Source organism: Lutra lutra, chromosome X (genome assembly GCF_902655055.1).
Source record: "Lutra lutra chromosome X, mLutLut1.2, whole genome shotgun sequence".
NCBI lineage: Eukaryota > Metazoa > Chordata > Mammalia > Carnivora > Mustelidae > Lutra > Lutra lutra.
The window spans coordinates 22,916,283-22,943,011 of NC_062296.1; positions in this window are offsets into that span (position 1 = coordinate 22,916,283).

Sequence of the window (26,729 nt, forward strand, 5' to 3'; positions counted from 1 at the left end):
TTGAAAAAGTTGCTGTGGCTGATATCGAAGAGGTTACTGCCTTCGTTCTCCTCTAGGATTCTGATGGATTCCTATCTCATGTTGAGGTCTTTTATGCATTTTGTGTTTATCTTTGTGTACGGTGTAAGAGAATGGTCAAGTTTCATTCTTCTACATATAGCTGTCCAATTTTCCCAGCACCATTTATTGAAGAGACTGTCTTTTTTCCACAGCATATTTTTTCCTGTTTTGTCGAAGATTATTTGACCGTAGAGTTGAGGGTCCATATCTGGGCTCTCTACTCTGTTCCACTGGTCTATGTGTCTGTTTTTATGCCAGTACCATGCTGTCTTGGTGATAGAGCTTTGTAGTAAAGCTTGAAATCAGGTAACGTGATGCCCCCAGTTCTATTTTTGTTTTTCAACATTTCCTTAGCAATTTCGGGTCTCTTCTGGTTCCATACAAATTTCTGGATTATTTGCTCCAGCTCTGAAAAATACCGGTGGAATTTTGATCGGAATGGCATTAAAAGTATAGATTGCTCTAGGCAGTATAGACATTTTAATAATGTTTATTCTTCCAATCCAAGAGCATGGAATGGTCTTCCATCTTTTTGTGTCTTCTTCAATTTCTTTCATGAGTGTTCTGTAGTTTCTGGAGTACAGTTCCTTTACCTCTTTGGTTAGGTTTATTCCCAGGTATCTTATGGTTCTTGGTGCTATAGTAAATGGAATCGATTCCCTAATTCCCCTTTCTGTATTTTCATTGTTAGTGTATAAGAAAGCCACTGATTTCTGTACATTGACTTTGTATCCTGCCACATGACTGAATTGCTGTATGAGTTCTAGTAGTTTGGGGGTGGAGTCTTTAGGGTTTACCCTATAAAGTATCATGTCATCTGAGAAGAGAGAGAGTTTGACTTCTTCACTGCCAATTTGGATACCTTTTATTTCTCTTTGTTGTCTGATTGCTGTTGCTAGGACTTCTAATACTATGTTGAACAAGAGTGGTGACAGTCTCCAAAGGCAAAGGAAACAAAAGCGAAAATAAACTTTTGGGACTTCATCAAAATCAAAAGCTTCTGCACAGCAAAGGAAACAGTCAAGAAAACAAAGAGGCAACCCATGGAATGGGAGAAGATATTTGCAAATGACAGTACAGACAAAAGGTTGATATCCAGGATCTCTAAAGAACTCCTCAAACTCAACACACACAAAACAGATAATCATATCAAAAAATGAGTAGAAGATAGGAACAGACACTTCTCCAATGAAGACATACAAATGGCTATCAGACACATGAAAAAATGTTCATCATCATTAGCCATTAGGGAGATTCAAATTAAAACCACATTGAGATATCACCTTATACCAGTTAGAATGGCCAAAATTAGCAAGACAAGAAACAACATGTGTTGAAGGGGATGTGGAGGTGGGAATGCAAGTTGGTGCAGCCACTTTGGAGAACTGTGTGGAGATTCCTCAAGAAATTAAAAATAGAGCTTCCCTATGACCCTTCAATTGCACTACTGGTATTTACCCCAAAGATACAGATGTAGTGAAAAGAAGGGCCATCTGTACCCCAATGTGTATAGCAGCAATGGCCACGGTGCCAAACTGTGGAAAGAACCAAGATGCCCTTCAACAGACGAATGGATAAGGAAGATGTGGTCCATATACACTATGGAGTATTATGCTTCCATCAGAAAGGATGAATACCCAACTTTTGTAGCAACATGGACGGGACTGGAAGAGATTATGCTGAGTGGAATAAGTCAAGCAGAGAGAGTCAATTATCATATGGTTTCACTTATTTGTGGAGCATGACAAATAACATGGAGGACAAGAGGAGTTAGAGAGGAGAAGGGAATTAGGGGAAATTGGAAGGGGAGGTGAACCATGAGGGACTATGGACTCTGAAAAACAGTCTGAGGGGTTTGATGCGTCGGGGGTGGGAGGTTGGGGGAACCAGGTGGTGGGTATTAGAGAGGGCACAGATTGCATGGAGCACTGGGTGTGGTGCAAAAACAAGGAATACTGTTATGCTGAAAATACATTTTAAAAAAGTAAATTAATTTTAATAAAATATTTCATTAAATTTTTTTAAAAAGCTGATTCCTTGCAACAATTTTTAAAAGACTATGTTCCTGAGGTTTTCCCAGTAAACTATTTGTGCCCTTTACCTGTGGGTAACAAATATAATTCTCTCTTCCTCTCTTTCCATTTGGTTGCTTAATTACTTGAAAAAATATTTTACTGTATTCAATACCTGAATAATCATTATTTGACCAAGATATGAATACTGGGGGAAAATACACCTGCATGAGAAAGGAAACAGATAGTTGGTCTTATTGTAGTAATGCAGTCTACCAGTATTGTCCTTGTGAATATTTTTTAACAGAACAAGTGAGTGCATGAGAAACATTATATATTTCTGTTCACAAAATATAATTTTCCCCTGGCATATATATATTTTTTTAATTATAGGAATGTTCCAATAAGTTGATTTGACAGGGAAAGGAGAAAAAAAACTTAGACCAAAGACCAGCTTTTTAAAAGGAATTTTAAAATTGTACAAGCTATTTAAAATCCCACTTTTGAGGAATTATTCAACTCTTTATTTCATTAATGAAAATACTCAAAATAATAAATAATTATTGCCAGATCCTTTTAAATAGTTGATGATCAAGAAGTATTTATTGAGGGGCGCCTGGGTGGCTCAGTGGGTTAAGCCACTGCCTTCGGCTCAGGTCATGATATCAGGGTCCTGGGATCGAGTCCCGCATCGGGCTCTCTGCTCAGCAGGGAGGCTGCTTCCCTCTCTCTCTCTCTCTGCCTGCCTCTCTGTCTACTTGTGATCTCTGTCTGTCAAATAAATAAATAAAATCTTTAAAAAAAAAAGATTTATTGAATAACAAAATATCACCATATAAGCTCGCAAAATCTCACTGGAAAATATATCCTTTAGGGCCCTGGATTGATATGAAATGATATACGCCATTTGGAAGTTCAAAGGTCTGTAGAAAACAGATAGAAAAAAACAAACCTGCCTCGTTTCCTTTCATTTAAAATACCCTTGTGATTGAGGCAGCACTGTCCTCCTTAGCACATGTACTTCCATATATTAGAAGAATTAACAATATTCTTTATTATTTTCATAAAATGATTACTTCAGCTTCTTTGGATTTCCTTTAGTGCATAATATCTCACATGTACCGCCCCCCCCCCCCCAAAAAAGAAGGTTTGCGCTTGGTTTGTTTAACACCTCTATCTCACACAGCAGTTTCTGTTAACGCTGTTCATAGATTCACCTTGACCAAAACAACTGTAGGCTTCATTCATTGTACATCATTGTCTTGTCAGTAAAGCAATAATTCTTCTATGCCGAAGTCACAACATCTAAGTGGAGTTATTGCCCTACCCCAATGTAGTTTAAAGTTTTTCAGGGTCCTGGGATCGAGTCCTGCATCGGGCTCTCTGCTCAGCAGGGAGCCTGCTTCCCTCTCTCTCTCTCTCTCTCTCTCTCTCTGCCTGCCTCTCTGTCTACTTGTGATCTCTCTCTGTCAAATAAACAAATAAAATCTTAAAAAAAAAGAATTATAAAGTATTTTAAATTACTGGTTGTTAAGTCACTGATACTAGAATGGGGCATGAAATGAGTGAGAATTTTCCTACACTAGCTGCCAAATTAAATCAATCCTCACTTGAAACTTTGACTTGGTTAACGTTCAGGAACAGATTTTCATCGGGAATTTTAACATAATTACATAGTTAGAAGTAAAAGCATTTGACAAATTATCACATAATCCATTAGTAGTTAGTACTCTGTAAGGCAGGAAAGCCATTCTTTGTCCTCAGGATATGTACCTGTAATTGAGGCTGTGCACCATGAGTAATACAGCTCTTGACACTTCAGATGTTCACAGAGCATCTGCACAATTCAGTCACAATGATCAGTTTTACTAAAAAAAAAAAAGATGAAAGAGAGAGGAGGACAAGGTGAACAGGAATAGGGGAAGGAGGAAGGGGAAGGAAAGGCAAGGAGAGAGAGAAAGAAAGAAAGAAATTTTAATGGGACACAATTTGCACCCTCATATTTCTTACATGGTGTACAAACCTTTAGGCAGACTCCATGATACTTGCCTCCTGGTGTTCATGTCTTTGTACAACCCCCTCACTCTGAATGGAAGTGGGACTGGTGATATTCTTCTAACCAAAAAAATATGTCAAAGGTAATAGGATGTCATTCCCATCACTGTGTTAGGTTATATAAAATGCTATTTGCTAGCAGAATTGCTCTAGGGTCTTGTTCTCCTTTTTGGCTTCGAAGAGGCAAGCTGCTGTTGAGTCCTACAGCCATGAGGAAATAAATTCTGCCAACAATCTGAGAGAGCTTGGAAGCACTTTCTCAGTCCAATCCCAGGTGAAAATCCAGCTCGGGCTGACACCTTGATTACAGCTTTGCCAAGGACTCAGATAAGCTGTGCCTGGATTCCTGACCCACAAAAGTTATGAAATAATTAATGTTTGGCTTTTTAAGTGATTAATTTTGTGCAATTTGTTTTGCAGTTTTGATAACATGAACATGTATCCCATATTAACTTATTCTACTTATTTTTTCTTAACACATTAAAAGGTTCGGCAAAATATTTTGAAATTTTTGTATCCCTTCCCTAATTAAGGTGTGAATACCAACTATCAATAACTAAAATATTTATTTTCCTCAAAATAATACTATAAAATACTTGGAAAAATAGGTTTTACTACTGTCTATAAGTATCAATTCACAATAATTAGAAATGCTGTGTATATAAATCATTAAATCATAAATTTTCAGATACTCAGTTATTGTCAACATTAAGATGATTTGAATAAAATCACAAATGTAAGAGAAGAAAAGGGACCTTAGAGATATTTAAATCCAAGTCGTTCTTTTCAGCGATGAAGTTGAAACTCAGAGAGGTAAAGTAACTAAGGTAAGTTAGCTAGTTAGTGACAGAGCTAGAAATAAGAACATTAGAGGCCTAATAATTTTCACCATTCTATCCTTATTTTAATAATTATACTGTTTATTAAAGGAAATGCATAATACATTCAAATGAATGTTATCCATTCAGAATACAGTAAATTTTTAATTATGCAGTTAAAGATTATAGATCCCTACTGTATTTCTGCGTTTTCATTTTTTATTACAAGAAATGATACGCTATTACATTCACAAAGTCATGACATCTCTTCTTCCATCACATTGTCTTTCTACATTAGTGCCAAAGTGGTAGAGGTGAATCCATTTTTGCTTTTACTGATTTAAGGCACAGTTACATATGATTCTTGTTGAAAGACATAATATTGGAATTGTATAGTGGAATATTTCACTATATTGATTAAACACTGCAGTTTCTGTAAGTGGCTCCTAAGTTGTTGAGTCAATACTGAAACTCAATAATTCTCATACTTGCAGTTGGCTCAAAATGTTTCTGTATCAGTCTGCCATATATTAAAGACCATCTGGTACTACATCCTATATTATAACATTTTTATTTGGGTTTTGTTAAAACAAATTTTAATTTTTTTTCCAAAACATGAGTTTGCTATTCATTTTATTTTCACTCTAGAGCATCATGAAATAACTAAGTCAGCAAATACTACTTAGTCACAGTTTTCATAAATGAGACAAACTAACCAAGTAATCTTTCAAACCATAATATTTGGATCACAAATAATCCCCTTTAATATATTCTCATGAAAAGATTTGATGGGAAAATATTATACTATCCACATTTAAAACTCAAACTGAAGCCTTAAAGTTATAATTCCTTTATAAATCCTTAATGCCCAATGGATGTTTCTGTATTCTCTAGCCTTGAAAGCCTCCCAGGGATGAAAATCAAAGGAAAAGGAAAGGAGGAAAGTGACAGAGGGAGAGATAACAATGCTTTAAGAAAAGAGTGGTAAAATATCACTAAAACTGCATCAGATAGTCCAAAATTCCGTACCTAACTTGTGGTCATAATATATTTTTAAACTTCCAATACACATACACACTTTGATTTGACTCCTTTGAACAAGAAACAGAAATAAACTAAGGGAATTTACAGGGAAAATAGCATGTCTTGGCATTAATCCTTTTGTAAATACATTCCTCCACCCCTAAACGGGTCAGATTGTCCATTATTTCCTTTTTGTAGTTTGTGACAGCAGGGGACTACAATGTATGGATGTGCCAGGCAATAAGCAGTTTAAGGCTTGGGAGTCAATTCAAAGGAATCAGATCACCCCCATGTACTAGGACTGCTCAGAAATGGAGACCATCTACTTTTTTAAAGATTTTTGTTGTTGTTGTTTTAGAGAGAGAGACAGCATGAGTACATGAGGGGTTGGGGGACAGAGGAAGAGGGAGAGAATCTCAAGCAGATTCCCCATTGAGCCCAGAGCCTGACGTGGGGCTGGATCTCAGGACCCTGAGATCACGACCTGAGCCAAAATCAAGAGTCAGATGCTTAACCAACTGAATCACACAGGCACCCCTGGAGACCCTTTATTAATGCCTTATCATTACTTAGGAAATATATGACTGAGTTTAACTGCTTCTTTTCATTTTCATCTTAGTTTCTCCAAATATACCGTAGATAATAAATACATTATGGTGGTCCAGTATTATAAAAGTCATTAAACTAGTGCTTTTAAACAATATTTAAAATGACATTTTTTATTAAGTTGGCATGAACCATGTTGCTAAATTGGTTTTAATATAATGTTTGCAGTTTACTATGCCATAAGTGCAGTTTGGCAATAGAGTATACATGAATATTTCATCCAGCAAAGGCCATGATTCTGTAATTATAAATAGACCTGCTCCAACAGAAGTAGACAGATGCTTATATTTCAAAGCAACTGTTCTAAAACACAAGTAGCTGATTAAGGGCTTGGGCAAAGCAGAGGTATGTGTTATGTATGTGTGTTTACACATGGATATGCACACAAGTGAGCATACCCAGATGTGTATGTTATCTGTAGAAAGTTATTATTTTAAGCACTGAGAAAGTTGAGAATGCAGCACTAATGTCAGCCATAGCTTTTGTTTTGTTTTGTTTTACTTTTTCAAGATTTTTTTTCACCTACTTGAGAGAGAGAAACAGTGAGACAAGGAACACAAGCAGGGGGAGTGGGAGAAGGAGAAGTAGGCCCCCCACCAAGCAGGAAACCTGATGCGGGGCTCCATCCCAGGACCCCAGGACCACGACCTGAGCCGAAGGCAGATGACCAATGACTGAGCTACCCAGGTGCCCCATAGTTTTGACTATGTTACCTCTGTTGTATTTTTGCTTTTCTTATGCCACTTCTTTTTTTTAAAAGATTTTATTTGTTTGACAGAGAGAGAGAGTTCACAAGTAGGCAGAGAGGCAGGCAGAGAGAGAGGGGTAAGCAGGCTTCCAGCTGAGCAGAGAGCCCAATGTGGGGCTCGATCCCAAGACACCAGGATCATGACCTGAGCCAAAGGCAGAGGTTTAACCCACTGAGCCACCAAGGCACCCCCTTATGCCACATCTATTTCAGAAAAGAGCTTCTGTCATTTGCTCCAAGTACAAGTCTAAACCCTAATGAAATAGTACAGAGATCACCGAAGGGCTTAACAGGTCTATCTGTTCTATGTTTCTCCACAAGTAAGTTAATTAGCTAATGCTATTTTTCTTTTTTATTTCTTTAACATTATCACATGATGTATATTGGATACCATGTCACCAAGATGAAATGACTTATATTGAAAGGAAGTAAGAGTAAATATTTTCCTTTTCCTTGTGTGCACTTTTAATAAACTCAGTAGTCTGAAATCTTCACCGCCCAACTCACTTGATAGTAACTGTTAAAGATTCATGCATTGCCTGCCACATTTTTGTGTTAATTTTGTATTTCTTTCCCCATGTTTGATTTGATGAAAACAATGTGATTAGAACACAATGGACCAGACAATAATAATATAGCACAGCAACAACAAGATTTTACCTTATGATAATCTTCCCAAAAACTAAATCAATAAATCTAAAAGGGACTGTTTCAGAAGATCTGAGTCTAAAAGGAGTCTCAGAAATACTAATACAACCTCCATTTTACAGATAGAGAAAATGAGGCCCTGAGTAGAACTGTAAATGGTCTATAGCCTTAGAAAAAGAAACTCTTTGAACCTGTTAGTTAATCTATTCTAAATGAGTTTGTATTTAAGTTACAAATTTTCTTAGGGTGCCTGGATGGCTCAGTTTGTTAGGCATCTGATCTTCATTTCAGCTCAGGTCATGATCTCAGGGTCATGAGAAATAGCCCCACATTGGGCTCTGGGCTCAGTGGGGAATCTACTTGAGATTCTCTCCCACTCTCCCCCTCTCCACTCCCCCAGGCTTGTTCTCTCTCTCTCTCAAATAAATAAATAAATTTAAATATATATATATATATCTCTTTGTCTCTCTCTCAAATAAATAAATTTTAAAATAAATAAATAAATGTCCTCATGAAGAGTATAAATTACAACAGTTATAAATTACTCAACATTCACTTACTTTCCAATAATGGAATCATTGGCAATAAGAAAATTTAACATCATGTCATATTAATTTCTTTTTAAAATTTTTTTATCATTATTTTATTAACAAATGTAAACTATACTTTTTTCTTTGTGAAATAATTCATGCACTTTAACTGTATATGAGATGAGTTTATAATAGTAAATATGTTATTCATTTATCATAGAAGCAAAAAAGTTTATTTGAAAATTGAAAATACTTTCTTGAAGGATATTTTTCCTTTAATGTTTATTTTTGGTTCCAAGTTTTTATTTAAATTCCAGTTAATTAACATACAATACAACATTAGTTCCAAGAGTGGAACCTAGTGATTCATTACCTACATACAACACTCGGTGCTCATCACTGTGTCTTCTTTAATTCCCATGACCCACTTAAACCACCCCCACACCCCTTCCAGCAACCATTAGTCTGGTCTCTACAGCCAAGAGTCTGCCCTTTGGTTTTCCTCTCTTTTTTCCCTCCTCATTTTTGTTTTGTTACTTAAATTCCACATATGAATGAAATCATATGGTATTTGTCTTTCTCTGACAGACCTATTTCACTTAACATAATAATCTCTAGCTCCATCCATGTTGTTAGAAATGGTAGGATTTCATTCTTATATGGCTGAGTAATATTCCATTGTAAAAATATACCACATCTTTCTTATACATTCATTAGTTGGTGGACATTTGGGCTCTTTCCATAATTTGGCTATTGTTGATAATGTTGTTATACATCAGGGTGCACGTATCCTTTTGAATTTGTATTTTTTATCCTTTGGGCAAATTATGCTGGTTTGTTTTGAAGTTTTGGTTTGTTTTGTTTTTACTTTGAAAAATTTATTATTTATTATTTATTATGCATTTGCTTTGTACCGTTTTCATTTTTCTCCAGTCACAGAGTTTCTTTGCTTCATTACAAGTTTGTTTTCTGTAGAATCAAAAAGAAATCTGGCATAGAATTTATCATGTTTTCTAGTTTGCCTAAACTAATCTTATCCTTTGAAAATATCCCTGAATATCTACTTTTCTTTGAAAGTGAAATTCAGGGACACCTCTGTGGCATAGCTAAGGGTCCAACTTTTGAATTCAGCTTGGGTCATGATCTCAGGGTAATGGGATAGAGCCCAATGGTGGTCATGGAGTCTGCTTGAGATTCTCTCCTTCCCCCTCTGCCTCTCCTCTCTCTCTCAAATAAATAAATCTTTAAAAAAGTGCAATGCAATTTGAAGTAGACTTGGAAAGTGTCTTAGCAAAACCAAACTGTCATTTTCTCTAGGTTTGTATAGGCAGAGAAAAACATTTTTTTCAGCTAATTTTGGTAGCTCAGGGCATTGCTTAGGTTAAATTACATATTTTTTTTCTTTCACACAATATACTTAAATAGAATATGAATATCTGACATTAGAAATTGTTTCAAAATAAATTGCTAACCCAACAAAACTAATGTATCATAATATTGCTAATAACCATTTACAGTTATATCCATACATATCTCCACCTCTTTTACAGTGTCACTCAAGGCCACCTTTTCTATTTCTTTTCTTGTTTTGCTTCATCTTTCTTCTACTCTTTTTATTTAATGAAAGTTTTATTGCCCATCTTTGCAAAATGTTTTATGCTGCAATTTGTTTGAAGGATACCATAATAAAAAGTTTTGTGGAGTATTACATTTATATACCACTTTTCATCTCAAAGAATTTTAAATAACTTCAAAAAAGTGTATAATGAGCTAAAATCTGCAATCAGTCCATGTACACATCTCCTATTAACTTCATTGAAAATTCTGTATAAAAAAATGATTATAAGATCATATCTCCCGAATATACACTTTAATCATGTCATCCTCCACTGAAATGTAGTCACCTCTGAGTATGGACCCAGAAGCTATTTGAAAGCACAGTACAACATTCCACAACTTTTGAATAGAAAATGAGATCGCAGATATTCAAAACAGCAGAAAGGTAGTGTTTACTTATTCTTTGATTCATAAATGCACACAATGTTATAAATAGTCTCTGGGCACATATACAACATTTATAGAAAATTTCAAACACTATTTCAAACACTATTCCACAAAAGAGAGGAAAGCAGTCAAGTAAAAATACGTGATCTACTTTATAGCTGTGCTCATGCATAAATAAATTCCTTTTGGGGTGATTTCATCCTTACCTTCCTGGTTAAGCCAGGTCAAAATAAAGAATATTGAGAAAATTTATTAAAATGCCAATTGAGGGGCCCCTGGGTGGCTCAGTGGGTTAAGCCTCTGCCTTCGGCTCAGGTCATGATCTCAGGGTCCTGGGATGGAGCCCTGCATCGGGCTCTCTGCTCAGCGGGGAATCTGCTTCCCACTCTCTCTCTGCCTGCCTCTCTGCCTACTTGTGATCTCTCTGTCAAATAAATAAATAAAATCTTTAAAAAAATAAAATAAAATGCTAATGACAAAGGGGAAAAGGTCTTCTAACATTTAACTCTCAAAAGAGAATTTGGGCTGAGAATGAAGATTCAGGAGAAGTAATCTCTGAGGGAATCCTCAAGAAGGTCCCAAAATGGGAGCCTGCTTCCCTTCCTCTCTCTGCCTGCCTCTCTGCCTACCTGTGATCTCTGTCTGTCAAATAAATAAATAAAGTCTTTAAAAAAAAAAAAAGAAGGCCCCAAAATATTTTCTTAGATGATATAAATGGTCAGTGCATTTCTTTGCATCAACATTTCCAAACTTCAGTATTCTTTCAGCTTGATGTTCTCTAATCCCATTTGAAGCTAATAGCAATCACATGAAGTCCCCATACAAAGAAACACAGGTTCAGATACATTCTTTTGCCTCTCTTCCTCCTCCACTGTGCTTGAAAGGGCTACTTTCTGTATTTCCTACATCTTGAATTGATTTTCTGGACTATCCTCTGAAGCACTTCACATTACTTATCCTTTCAAGTGGTAACCACAATTCCCCTTTACCTACATACATAAAATCACTCACACAAGGGAAGATGACTTGCTCCCTACAATTCTTTCAGGCTAACAGGTAAAACCACAAAGGCAGAAAGAAGATAAATGACTTTTCTTAGCTTACACAGCTCAATAGTGACTGACGAATCCAGGACTCAATTTTCTAAACTTACTTAATCAACTGGCTCAATCAGAAAAGCATTACTTCACTTGCATCTAATCAGTATAGGTTATTGAATTTCACCTAAAATATGAATCCAAAGTATGCTTCTACCTGATTTAAGAAGTCTCACAAATTCTTCCCGTGTTTGTATTGAGATAACAATTTACATAATATAAAATTGACCATTCACCATTTTTTAACTTATTTATCTGAGAGAGAAAGAGTACAAGCAGCATGAGCGGCTGAAGAAGAAGCAGACTCTCCATTAAGCAGGGTCTTGATCTGGAGACTCTAGGATCATGACCTGAGCTGAAGGCAGATGCCCATCCAACTGATCTATGCAGGTGCCCCTGACATTAACCATTTTTAAGTGTGCAATTCAGTCACATTTAGTACATTCTCAATGTTGTTCAACCATGATCTCTATTTCAAAAGCATTTTCATCACCTCAAAAAGAAACCCTGTACCCATTCAGTTAATCACTCCCCATTCCTCCTTACTCCCAGCCTTCATCAATCACCAATCTACTTTCTGTTTCTATTATAGATGTTTCATATATAATAAAGGGTATGTGACCCTTCGTGTTTTTTCCTTTACTTATCATAATGTCTCCAAGGTTCATCCATGTTATAACGTGAGTGCTGAATTTCATCCTTTTTTATAACTGAATAGACCACATATTCTTTATCCATCCATCAGTTGGTGGATATTTGCATTGCATTCATTTTCTGGAATTTATGAATAATAGTGGTAATAACATTCATGTACAAATTTTGTGTTTTCTATTCACAAGTATATACCTAAAAGGTAATTCTGTATAATTTTCCACAATGGCTGAACCACTTTACATTCCCAACAATATTGTACAAGTCTTCTAATTTCTTCATATCTTTGCCAAGACATACTATTTCTGGTTGTTGTTGTTTTAATTACAGCCATCCTATAGGGTATGAAGAGATAGTAAGTGGTTTAATTTGCATTTCCCTAATGACTAATAATAATGAACATCTTTACATATGCTTATTGACCATTTGTATATCTTCTCTGAAGAAACATCTAATCAAATTCCTTGTCCATTTTTAATTGGGTTATTTGTCTTTTTGTTGTTGGAATATAAGTGTTCTTTACATAGCCTGGATATTAAACTTTTACATATATGATTGGTAAATATTTCATCTCATTCTGGTGGCTGTCTTTTCACTTTCTTGATAGTGTCTTTTGGTGAACAAAACCGGTTTTTTAAACTATGAGCTTTATTCTATAAATCTGTATAGCACTTTAGATATCCCATGTACTGATATAAATTTTACATTTGTAGCAATACATATTGGTTTCTTTCATAAGCATGCTTGTAATTGTAAACCACTATTGTCTACATTCACCTAACAAATGGGTTTTGTTCTGTTATGCAATTCCTAAAGGCATAAGTCACAATAAAAAGGAGCAAAATGGAATTATTTGAATTCTTTATTCTTGTTTCAATTAAATAGCTTACAGTTGCTCCCCATAAAAGTTAAAAAATTAGATAAAAATCAGAATAATATTGCACTTCCTTAAAAATCTATTCTTTTTCAAGTCATGGTGACTTTTCACCCAACTTTATAAGAATTTAATTTTTACAAGTCTGTTTAAAAAATAAATTATTACAGGGCACCTGGGTGGCTCAGTCGTTAAGCATCTGTCTTCTGCTCAGATCATGATCCTAGGCTCCTGGGATCGAACCCCACATCAGGCTCCCTGCTCAGCAGGAAGCCTGCTTCTCCCTCTTCCACTCCCCCAGCTTGTGTTCCCTCTTTCACTGTGTCTTTCTGTCAAATAAATAAATTTTTTTAAGATTTTATTTATTTATTTGACAGACAGAGATCACAAGTAGGCAGAGAGGCAGGCAGAGAGAGAGGGGGAAGCAGGCTCCCTGCCACCTCTAACAGGTGAGCTCAGTGTCTCAACCTATCCCATGTTTAAAACTATGTATCCAAATCTCTAAAGCAGAGCAATCTGAAGACTGGCAGAACAAACTCCAAAAATAAATACAGAGAGGAGCAGCATCTGAAAGTTTAGAAAAGTCACAAAGGAAGAAGGATGCTGCCCATTGGAGGGAGGCAGCTGCACACACAGAGAAGGTAGAGAAATGGGCCCTTTCACCAAGGAATTCACATGAGGAAGTCTAATCCCTAAAACTTTTGGTTTTTCAAAACCATAGGAGCTGAATTCCATGAGTTTGTAAAACCAGTGGGACTTGGAGCTTGCAGTTTTAAAAGTCAGCTGACTCAGTACTAGGCAAGCTGAAGCACAAGTGATAGCTGGGTGCTACCCTTAAAGACATGGCAGCCTGCACAGAGAGGCAACATAAAGGTGAGAGTTCACAGGCAAATGGGATACAGATCTGTTCATATTTATTTCAAACTGAAGAATGTCTTTGAAAACAAGGGAGCGGACAGGTGTCATTTTCTTCCCCTGCCCCCAAGAAAAAAAATACAAGGCCATCTGTGGGAGGTGGGGCTGCACAGACACTTGCTGCCTAGCCTGATAACATACACCTTGCCCACAACTGCTCCTGAGGACCTGCCCACTTCAAGGCTGCTAGCTTAGGTCCAGGGCTCAGGGTATATTTTGTTAAAGCGACAAGAAATTCCTATACACTTGCCTGATGCACAGCTGTTGCAGGATTAACCTTCATGTCACAGAGTGAACAGCCACTAAGCAGGGGCCAGCTTCACTGCCATGACCAGGTGCATACCCCAATCACCTTCACACACCAGGCTCAGGTATACCCAAACATTACCACTTGCTACACCCAGCCTCACAACACTGGCCGATCCAGTGCACAGTTCCCAGCCACGACAGCCTCTCAGGGGATCTGGCATAGGACTAGTGGCCCAACACAAATTATGCTAACACCACCAACCTACTCCCAGTTTCCCCAGCAGGCATGAACCCTCAGAGCTGGCCCACCTGAGTCCTACTAACACAACAGAAAGTAAACATAGCCCACAACAGGCAGATGACTGCACTGAAAAGAAAAGTGACTGACAAAAGAGCAAGCTGTAAGCAATGCACTTAGGATACCCTCCTAAAGTGCCACGTTCTCATGAACAGGGGACACTGAACTGCAGGGCACTCCAGGACCACCTCTTCATAAAGTCACTACTTTCAAGAGCAGAAAACATAGCTGACTTTCTTAACACAGAGAAACAGACACAGAGAGGCAGACAAAATGAAAGAGCAGGACAAGGCCATGGCCAGATATCTAGTGAAACAGATAAAAGTAACATGCCTGAAGAAGACAAAGCTGATGTTTTTAACATACAGAATCAGAACAGAGAGGCAGACAAAAGGAGGACACAGAGAAGTTTATCCTAAATAAAAAAAAACAAGACAAGGCCAACCCCAGATATCTAACCAAAACAAAAAGATGACATACCTCTTAGAAAATTCAAAGCAATGATGATAAGGATAATCACTTGATAGAATGAACAACAGGAAGGAAGAAGCAGATAAATGAATTAGTGAAGTAGAATAAATAGTAATGGAAAATAATCAAGCTGAATAAAAGAAAAGAAATATGAAAAACCCAGAATAAATTTAGGGAACTCAGTGACTCCATCAAATGTAACAATATATACATATTATAGGAGTCCCAGAAGAAGAAGAAAGAGAAAAGTAGCTATGTTCCCTATATTCACACAACTAATTAGTGTCTTAGAAAGAGAAAAGTAGCTATGTTCCCTATATTCACACAACTAATTAGTGTCTTAGCAAGAATCTGAAAGAGAGCCAATCTGACCTACAGAGTGGCTTTTGACATAAAAACAAAAAAAAAATAATCTATTCTAACCTTGCATAATCATCATAATATAAATCATCTGTAGGCAATACATATACATGTATGTCACATATAAGGGTTTTAACTAGCCCTATATTGTTCTGGGTTTGTGGTCTATGAGTTTTAGAGGGACTCCAGATTTAATTTTTTTTAATTTCTTTTCAGTGTAACAGTATTCATTGTTTTTGCACCACACCCAGTGCTCCGTGCAATCCATGCGATTTTTTTTTATTTCTTGAAAAGAAAGCAATCATCTCTGATTTTCCCTAATATTTTTAAAGTTTCCATTTACTTTGATCTTCTTAAAAATATATTTTGCATATAACATTCCATAAATTTAAGGTATACAAGATGTTGATTTCATACATTTACATATTGTAATATGATTGTCATTGCAGTGATACTCTAGGCTCACACATGGAGGAATGCACAGGGAAAATATTTTCCCAAAGCCATTCGCTTGGAAAATGAGAAGAAGTGAACTGCATGAGTTTCTACAACCAGTAGAACTTAAAGCCTAGAGTTTTAAAGGTCAGAAGGTTTGGGTGGGATAGAGCCTGAAGGGCACTGCACTGTTCCTGGGGAGTAGGCAGGCAGACAACCTTGGGGCAGATAGTTTGGAAACAGTGAACTATGAAAAGTACCTGAGGCACACAGGGGGTTTGATTATTTGCTCTTCTCAGAGGCAGTATTCACCTGAGAAGCCTCTCTGGGAACAAAGGAACTGGCTCTGTTACCACACTTCCCTCCTCTTCCTATCAGCATAAACCCAGAGCCACCTGTGGGAAGTAGCATAGCACTGATGTGGGCTGTGTAACTTGCTTACACCAGGCCTCACACCCTGCCTTCTAGCAGGACTGCCCCTCTCAGTCTAGCTTGCCTAATCTAAGCACAGTGGGCCTCTCCCCCTAGAAGACCAGCACAAACCTCTGGCCAGACCACATTGCCTGACCAGAGAGTTCTGCAGGGCCTCAATTCTGATGGATCTGGTGTCTGTCTCATTTCAAGAGCTGACCAGAGGACACTTAGTTAAAACTCACCATGTTTGTACCAGGAAGCAAACACTGCCCACAGCAGGCAAGGAAAGCCTATGTGGACAACTGGCCTAAAAGATAGAGCAGACAAAACACATGCAGAAGACATGCAGCACTCACTGGAGACACTCCCTGAAGCACCAGGCCCTGGGTACTACATGACTTCTTCTTAAGGTCATTACTTTCAGGAGCAGTAGACATGTTGGCTTTTCTAGCACACAGAAGACAAAGACTTAGAAGGTGGAATTTATCACAAATGAAATAAGAAAAGGTCACAGCCAGAGGTCTAAGCAAAACAGATATAAGTAACATGCCACATAGAGAATTTAAAGCAACAAAATCCTAATGATACTCACTGGGCTTGAGAGAAGAATAGAAGACATTAGTGAGACCTTTATCACAGAGATAAAGGAGTTAAAAAAGAATCAATCAGAGATGAGGAATGGAATAAACAAGTTTCAAAACAGGTTTGATGGAATGAACTGCAGGATAGAAGAAGCAGAGGAACGAATTAGTTACCTAGCGAACAAAATAAAGGAAAACAATGAAGCTGAATGAAAGAGGGACAGAATGATTATGCAATATGAGAATAGACTTAGGGAATTCCATGACCCCATCAGACATAATAACATTTGTGTTATAAGACCCCCAGAAGAAGATGAAAGATTAAGGGGGAGGCAAATTTATTTAAAGTAATAATAGCTGAAAACTTCCCTAATCTGGGGAGGGAAATGGACATCCAGAGCCAGAAGGCAGAGAATTCCCATCAAAATCAACAGAAGCAGGTCAACACCAAGATGTATAGTAGTTAAATTTGCAAAGTATAGAGACAAAGAAAAAGAATTTAAAAGCAGAAGACAAAAGAAGCCCTTAACTTACAAGGAAAGACCCATAAGGCTAGCTGCAGATTTCTCAACAGAAATTTCACAAGCCAGAGACAAAGGGCTTGAATATTCAATAACCCTGAGTGGGAAAAAATCTGCAGCCAAGAATACTCTACCCAGCAAGACAATCATTCAGTATAGAAAGAGAGATAAACAGTTTGCCAAACAGGAGTTCATGACTACTACACCAGTCCTGTAGGAAATATTAAAGGATACTATTTGATTACAAAGGAAAGAGCAAAAGACATGAATAAACATATTTCCAAAGACAACATACAGATAGATGGCTAACAGACACATGAAAAGATTCTCTACATCACTGATTATTAGGCAAATTCAAATCAAAACTGCAATATCACCAGAATGGTTAAAATAAACAACACAAGAAATGACAGGTGTTGACAAGGATGTGGAGAAGGGGAGTCCCCCTTGCACTTTGGTGGGGATACAAACTCATGCAATCACTGGAAAACAGTATGGAGTTTCCTCAATAATTTAAAAATAGAGCTATCCTATGATCCAGCAATCACACCACTGGGTATTTTCCCAAAAACTATTAAAAACAGTAAGTCAAAGGAATACATGCACCCCTATGTTTATAGCAGCATTATTTGCAATAGATAAACTATAGAAGCAGCCCAAGTGTCCCTCAATAGATGAATGGGTAAAGAAGATGTGGTACACAATGGAGTATTATTCAGCCATAAAATGAATGAAATCTTGCCATTTGCAAAGATATGAGTAGAGCTAGAGAGTATGATACTAAGCAAAATAAGTCAATCAGAGAAACACAAATCGGATATTTTAATCATATGTGGAATTTAAAAAACCAAACAAATGAACAAAAGTTAAAAAAAAAAGAAGAAGACAAATACAAATCAAGAAACTCTTAATTACAGACAACAAATTGGTGCTTACCAGAGGGATGGGATCAGGGGATGGGTTAATTAGGTGTGGGAGAATAAGAAGTGCATTTGTTGTGATGTATGGAATTGTTGAATCACTATATTATACACCCAAAGCTAATATAACACTGTATATTACCTAACTAGAATTAAAACAAAAATTTAAAAAAACAGAAAGTGTGGTGTTGAGGATTTTAGTTATCTCTTATGAAGTTATAAAAAGTTCAGGTATATTTATAAAACTTCAATAAAATCAAAATTGTTGGGGAAAAAATGTATATAGCCAGCACAAAATGGGTAACTTGGGCATATGCAGTAAGAGATACTGGTATTTCCTTTTTGAAATATGTGATATTTGTACATAATAAAACAAAGAATATTCATTATTTTATAATTCAAAACAATACATGCACCCCGATGTTTATAGCAACATTATCAACAATAGCCAAAATATGGAAAAGCCCAAAAGTCTATTGACTGATGAATGGATAAAGAACAGGTGGTATATATATGCAATGGAATATTACTCAGCCATAAAAAAGAATTATACATCTGAAACTAATATTGCACTGTATGTTAACTAACTAGAATTTAAATAAAACGTGAAAAAAAATTAACATTCATCATTTTAAAGGTGAAAATCTCACAGAAAATGCAGTATTCCCAGGACAGGTGCTAACAAATCAATTAAAAATATGGCCAGTGTGGTTATTTTATCAGTTTTTGTCACTAAATGGCAAAAATTATTGGAAAAAACGAGAGAACTGATCAAGATGTGAGTTTTGCAAATCTTCCATAAGTCTAAGACCAAGTCCAATAATATGTATTTAAGTTTCCTCCATGTCTTTTTTTTTTAAGTTTTTTTTAATTTACATATTTGACAGAGAGAGAGAGATCACAAGTAGGAAGAGAGGCAGGCAGAGAGAGGGGGGGAAGAAGGCTCCCCACCGAGCAGAGAGCCCGATATGGGGCTCAATACCAGGACCCTGGGATCATGACCTGAGCTGAAGGCAGAGGCTTTAGCCCACTGAGCCATACAGGCACCCCTCCTCCATGTCTTTTAATGGCTCACAGGTCATTTCCTTTCAACACTAAACAATATTCTGGATATACTAAAGTTTATCCATTCACCTAATAAAGGACTTCTTCATTGCTTCTAAGTTTTAGACATTATGAATAAAATTGATGTAAGCATTTGGGTGCAGGTTTTTGAGAGGATAAAAATTTGCAACACATTTGGGAAAATACCAAGGAATGTGATTTCTGGATCACTTAAGCGTTTGTTTAGTTTGTAAGAAACAGCCAAATTATCTTTCAATGTGACTAAATCATTTTGCATTTCCACTAGCAATTAATGAGAGGTAGAATTATTCCACATACTCAGTAGCATTTGGTTGTCTGTGTTCTGGACTTTTCCAATTCCTTTTTTTTTTTTAATTTCTTTTCAGTGTACCAGAATTCATTGTTTATGTACCACACCCAGTGTTCTATGCAATACGTGCCCTCCATAATACCCAGGAACAAGGCTTACCAAACTTCCACCCCCCCACCCCTTCAAAACCCTCAGATGTTTTTTGGAGTCCACAGTCTATCATGGCTTGTCTCCCCTTCCAATTTCCCCCAACTCCCATCTCCTCTCCATCTCCCCATGTTCTCCATGTTATTTCTTATGCTCCACAAATGAGTGAAACCATATGATAATTGACACTCTCTGCTTGATTTATTTCACTCAGAATAATCTCTTCCAGTCCTGTCCATGTTGATACCAAAGTTGGGTATTCATCCTTTCTGATGGAGGCATAATACTCCATAGTATATATGGACCACATCTTCCTTATCCATTCATCCGCTGAAGTGCATCTTCCACAGTTTGGCAACCATGGCCATTGCTGCTATGAACATTGGGGTACTGATGGCCCTTCTTTTCAGTACATCAGTATCTTTGGGGTAAATACCCAGTAGTGCAAATGCAAGGTCATAGGGAAGCTCTATTTTTAATTTCTTAAGGAATCTCCACACTGTTTTCCATAGTGGCTGTACCAACTTGCATTCCCACCAACAATTTAAGAGGGCTTCCCTTTCTTCACATCCTTTCCAACACACATTATTTACCATCTTATTAATTTTGGCCATTCTAACAGGTGTAGGGTCGTATCTCAATGTGGTTTTGATTTGAATCTCCCTGATGGCTAGTGATGATAAACATTTTTTCATGTGTCTGATAGCCATTTGTATGTCTTCATTGGAGAAGTGTCTGTTCATGTCTTCTGCCCATTTTTTGACATGATTATCTGTTTTTTGTGTGTTGAGTTTGAGGAGTTCTTTAAAGATCCTGGATATCAGCCTTTCGTCTGTACTGCCATTTGCAAATATCTTCTCCCATTCCGTGGGTTGCCTTTTTGTTTTGTTGACTATTTCCTTTGCTGTGCAGAAGCTTTTGATCTTGATGAAGTCCCAAAAATTCATTTTTGCTTTTGCTTCCTTTGCCTTTGGAGACATATCTTGAAAGAAGTTGCTGTGGTTGATATCGAAGAGGTTACTGCCTATGTTCATCTCTATGATTCTGATGGATTCCTGCCTCACGTTGAGGTCTTCTATCCATTTCATGTTTATCTTTGTGTATGGTCTAAAAGAATGATCAAATTTCATTCTTCTACATATAGCCGTCCAATTTTCCAAGCTCCATTTACTGAAGAGACTGTTTTTTTTTCCCACTGTATATTATTTCCTGCTTTGTTGAAGATTATTTAACCATAGAATTGAGGGTCCCTATCTGGGCTCTCTACTATGTCTATGTGTCTACCACTGGTCTATTTGTCTGTTTTTATGCCAGTATCATGCTGTCTTGGTGATCAAGCTTTGTAGTAAAGCTTGAAACCAGGCAACGTGATGCCCTCAGTTTTGTTTTTCTTTTTCAACATTTCCTTAGCAATTGGGAGTCTCTTCTGTTTCCATACAAATTTTAGGATTGTTTGCTCCAGCTCTTTGAAAAATGCCAATGGATCACTTCTTGACCTTTTGGCTAAGATCAAGTGAAAAATGCCGGTAGAATTTTGATTGGAATGGCATTGAAAGTAGAGATTGCTCTAGGCAGTATAGACATTTTAACAATGTTTGTTCTTCCAATCCATGAGCATGGAGTGGTCTTCCATCCTTTTGTGTCTTCCTCAATTTCTTTCATGAGTGTTCTGTAGTTCCTGGAGTACAGATCCTTTACCTCTTTGATTAGGCTTATTCCCCAGTATCTTATGGTTCTTGGTGCTATAGTAAATGGAATCAATTTTCTAATATCCCTCTCTGTATTTTCATTGTTAGTTTATAAGAAAGCAACTGCTTTTTGTACATTAACTTTGTATCCTGCCACATGACTGAATTGCTGTATGAGTTCTAGTAGTTTGGGGGTGGAGTCTTTAGGGTTTACCCTATAAAGTATCATGTCATCTGAGAAGAGAGAGAGTTTGACTACTTCACTGCCAATTTGGATACCTTTTATTTCTTTGTTGTCTGATTGCTGTTGCTAGGACTTCTAATACTATGTTGAACAAGAGTGTTGAGAGTGGGCATCCTTGTCGTGTTCCTGATCTCAACGGGAAGGCTACAAGCTTTTTCCCATTGAGGATGATATTTGCTGTGGGTTTTTCATAGATAGATTTTATGAAGTTGAGGAATGTTCCCTCTATCCCTATACTTTGAAATGTTTTAATCAGGAACGGATGCTGGATTTTGTCAAATGCTTTTTCTGTGTCAATTGAGAGGCCATGTCAGTCTTCTCTCTTCTCTTATTGATTTGTTCTATCACATTGATTGATATGCAAATGTTGAACCATCCTTGCAACCCAGGGATGAATCCTACCTGGTCATGGTGGATAATCTTTTTAATGTGCTCTTGGATCCTATTTGCCAGGATCTTGTGGAGAATCTTAGCATCTGTATTCATCAGTGATATTGAAATTCTCCTTTTTGGTGGGGTCTTTGCCTGGTTTGATGATCAAGGTAATGCTGGCTTCATAAAAACAGCATGGAGGTTCCTCAAAATGTTGAAAATAGAACTACCCTATGACCCAGCAATTGCACTGCTGGGTATTTATCCTAAAGATACAAACGTAGTGATCCGAAGGGGCACGTGCACCCGAATGTTTATAACAGCAATGTCTACAATAGCCAAACTATGGAAAGAACCTAGATGTCCATCAACAGACGAATGGATAAAGAAGATGTGGTATATATACACAATGGAATACTATGCAGCCATCAAAAGAAATGAAATCTTGCCATTTGCGACGACATGGATGGAACTAGAGGGTATCATGCTTAGCGAAATAAGTCAATCGGAGAAAGACAACTATCATATGATCTCCCTGATATGAGGGAGAGGAGATGCAACATGGGGGGTTAAGGGGGTAGGAGAAGAGTAAATGTAACAAGATGGGATTGGGAGGGAGACAAACCATAAGTGACTCTTAGTCTCACAAAACAAACTGAGGGTTGATGGGGGGAGGGGGTTTGGGAGAGGGGGGATGGGGTTATGGATATTGGGGAGGGTATGTGCTATGGTGAGTGCTGTGAAGTGTGTAAACCTGGCAATTCACAGACCTGTACCCCTGGGGATAAAAATATATGTTTATAAAAAAATAAAATTAAAAAAAAAAAAAGAAAAAAAAGAGTCTGGAAGTTTTCCTTCTGCTTCAATTTTTTGAAACAGCTTCAGGAGAATAGGTGTTATTTCTTCTTTCAAAGTTTGGTAGAATTCCCCAGGGAATCCATCATGTCCTGGGCTCTTGTTTTTTGGGAGGTATTTGATCACTGCTTCAATCTCATTACTAGATATCTGTCTATTGAGGTTGTCAATTTCTTCCTGGTTCAATTTTGGAAGTTGATAGTTTTCCATGAATGCATCCATTTCATCTAGGATGCCTAACTTATTGGCATATAACTGTTGATAATAATTTCTGATGATTGTTTTTATTTCCTTGGTGTTAGTCATGATCTCTCCCTTTTCATTAATAATTTTTTTAACTTGGGCCTTCTCTCTTTTCTTTTGGATTAGAGTGGCCAATGGTTTATTGATCTTCCTGATTCTTCAAAAAAAACCAGCTTCTAATTTCATTGATGTGTTCTACTGTATCTCTAGTTTCTATCTCATTGATCCCTCCTCTAATCTTGATTATTTCCCTTCTTGTGTGTGGAGTCAGCTTAACTTGTTTTTGATTCTCCAGTTCTTTAAGATGTAGAGACAACTAGTGTATTCTGGATTTTTCAAATATTTTGAGGCAGGCTTGGATGGCTATTTCCCCCTTAGGACCCTGTTTGTTGTATCCCATAGGTTTTGGGCTGAAGTGTCTTCATTCTCATTGGTTTCCATGAATTGTTTAAGTTATTCTTTGATTTCCCAGTTGATCCAAGCATTCTTAAGCAAAGTGATCTTTAGCTTCCAGGTGTTTGAGTTCCTTCCAAACTTTTCCTTGTGATTCAGCTCCAGTGTCAAAACATAGTGATCTGAGAATATGCAGGGAATAATCTCAATCTTTCAGTATCAGTTGAGCCCTGATTTGTGACCTAGTATGTAGTCTATTCTGGTGAAGGTTCCTTGTGAACTCAAGAAGAATGACTATTCTGTTGTTTTAGGGTAGAATGTTCTGTATATATCTATGAGGTCCATCTGGTCCAATGTGTCATTCAATGGTCTTGTTTCTTTATTGATTTTCTGCTTGGGTGATCTATTACTGAGAGTGGCATGTTAAGATCTCCTACTATTAATGTATTCATATCAGTATAACTCTTCATCTCGATTAACAGTTGTCTTATGTAGTTGGCTGCTCCGATATTGGGGCCATAAATATTTACAATTGTTAGATCTTCTGGTGGATAGTCCCTTTAAGAATTATGTAGTGTCCTGTATCTCTGACTACAGTCTTTAGTTAAAAATCTAATTTATCTGATATGAGAATTGCTACCCCAGCCTTCTTTTGGTGAAGCCCATTGGCATGAAAGATGCTTCTCCATTCCTTCACTTTCAATCTGGATGTATCCTTAGGTTCAAAATGGGTCTCTTGTAGACAACATATGGATGGGTCCTGTCGTTTTATCCAATCTGCAACCCTGTGCCATTTTATGGGCACATTTAGGCCATTCACATTGAGAGTGATTATTGAGAGATACATTTTTTATTGCTATCGTGTTACCTGTGAAGTCTTTGTTTATATAGATTGTCTCCATATATTTCTGTTCAATGATATTCTTGGATTTTTTCTTCTTTTATAGAATCCCCTTTAATATTTCTTACAGTGCTGGCTTGGTGGTCACATACGCTTTTAAACCTTGCCAGTCTTGGAAGCTCTTTATCTCTCCATCCATTTTGAATGTCAGTCTTGCTGGGTAAAGTATTCTTGGCTGCATGTTTTTCTCATTTAGTGCCCTGAATAAATATTTTCCAGCCCTACCTGGCTTGCCAGGTTCCTTGGGACGAGTCTGATGTAATTCTGATGGGCTCTCCTCTGTACCTAAGGAATCTCTTGCCCCTAACTGCTTTCAAGAACTCCTGTCTAAAATTATGCTTCATTATATTCACAATCATGTGTCTCGAGGCCTTTCTAGATTCTATAATCTTGGGGGTAGCCCTTTCTGCCTCTAGTACATGAATGTGCGTTCCATTAGCCAGACTGGGAAAATTTTCATGGAGAATTTGTTCAACTATATCTTCTAGTCTTTTTTCTTTCTCCTCCCCCTCAGGGATTCCAATAATTCTGACATTGGAACATTTCATGGCATCATTTATTTCCCTAATTCTGTTTTCATGGCTTCTAAGCTGTTTGTTCCAGGCTTCGTCCTGATCCTTTTTCTCTATCAGTTTGTCCTCCAGATCATTAATTCTATCTTCTGCCTCTGTTACCCTAGCTGTTAGATAATTTAGGTTAGATTGGAACTCATTGAGAGCATTGTTATCATCATCCCTGGTGGCTTTCACTTCTGCCCTAATCAATTCCATTTTGTCTTCAAAGGCTTTCTCCAGGAGCTCCTGGGTTTCTCAGTGGGTTAAGCTTCTGCCTTTGGCTCAGGTCATGATCTCAGGGTCCTGGGATTGAGCCACACATTGGGTTCTCTGCTCAGAAGGGAGCCTGCTTCCCCCTCTCTCTCAGTCTGCCTCTCTGCCTACTTGTGTTCTCTCTCTCTCTGTCAAATAATAAATAAAATATTTTTTTTTAAAAAAAGGCTTTCTCCAACCTAGCTATTGCCTGGATAATTGTTAGCCTGAATTCTCTTTCTAACATACTGTTTATGACTATATCCAAAAGCTCTGATGGAGAGGGCCCAGTCTCTGAATTTTTCTTCTGTTGGGCATTCCTCCTCCTAGTCATTTTGGTGAGACATGGCTGAATGGATGTGTAGCTGAATGTATCAACCGTGGTGCAGGCAAGGTGTCCTCTGGAACGCTTCTGTCCAGTGGCGTCTTCTGCCCCTGTAGAGATCCAGAAGTGTATAATTCTAATCTCAGGCTGATTTCATGGGTGATTAGAGTTCTTTTGTAATCAGCTTACTTTACGGGACAGGTTGAAACAGCATCTCCTACGTCTCTGCCATCTTGACTCCTCCGATTTTTGCACTTCTAATAGATGTTGAGTGGTTGATAAATTCTTGATAGATTATTTCCATATAAAATAATTTTAACTTACTTTCTTAATTTCCATAACATATACAATGTAGTACAGCATATATATGTTCTCAATAACAATGGAAAGTCCTCAGATTTTCCCCTTGTGACTGTTCCCTTTTTAAAGATGCTCAGCCTGAGGGTAAGTAATCAGGAACCTGTACTCTAGGAGGCCATTGTCAAAAGTGCAAGAAGATAAGTATAGCTGGTAAACAGAGCAGTATTTTCTGTTTTGCCTACTTGGATTTTCTTTCTAAATCAATTTGATTTTAATATAATTTATGCAAAATAAAAAGCACTCATTTCAATTGCATAATTCAATGAATTCTGACATGTATGTACTTATTTAACAACCACCACATCAAGAATATTTACATCATTGTCCCCACAAAAAAAAAAGAGAGAAAAAAAAACACTTATCCTTCCCCCTCAACCAAATCACTAACCCTAAGCAACCACAGATGAGATTTCCCTCTTTAAAGGTTTGTTTGGCTATTCCAGAGCTTCCCATAAATGAAATAATAATTTTATTTTCTGTCTGGCTTCTTTCATTCAGCAGGTTTCTGAGATTTATCTATTTTTGTGTGTATCAGGAGTTTGCTCCTTTTTATTAATAAGTAGCAGTCCATTGTACAGATATACAACAATATATCTATCCTTTTGCCTATTGAAGTTTATTTTGGTGATTTCAAGTTGTGGGTCATTATGAATAAAGTTGCTATTAAAATTTGAATACAAGTCATTTTATAGGTGTGTGATTTCATTTCTGTCGGGTAAATAAATAACTA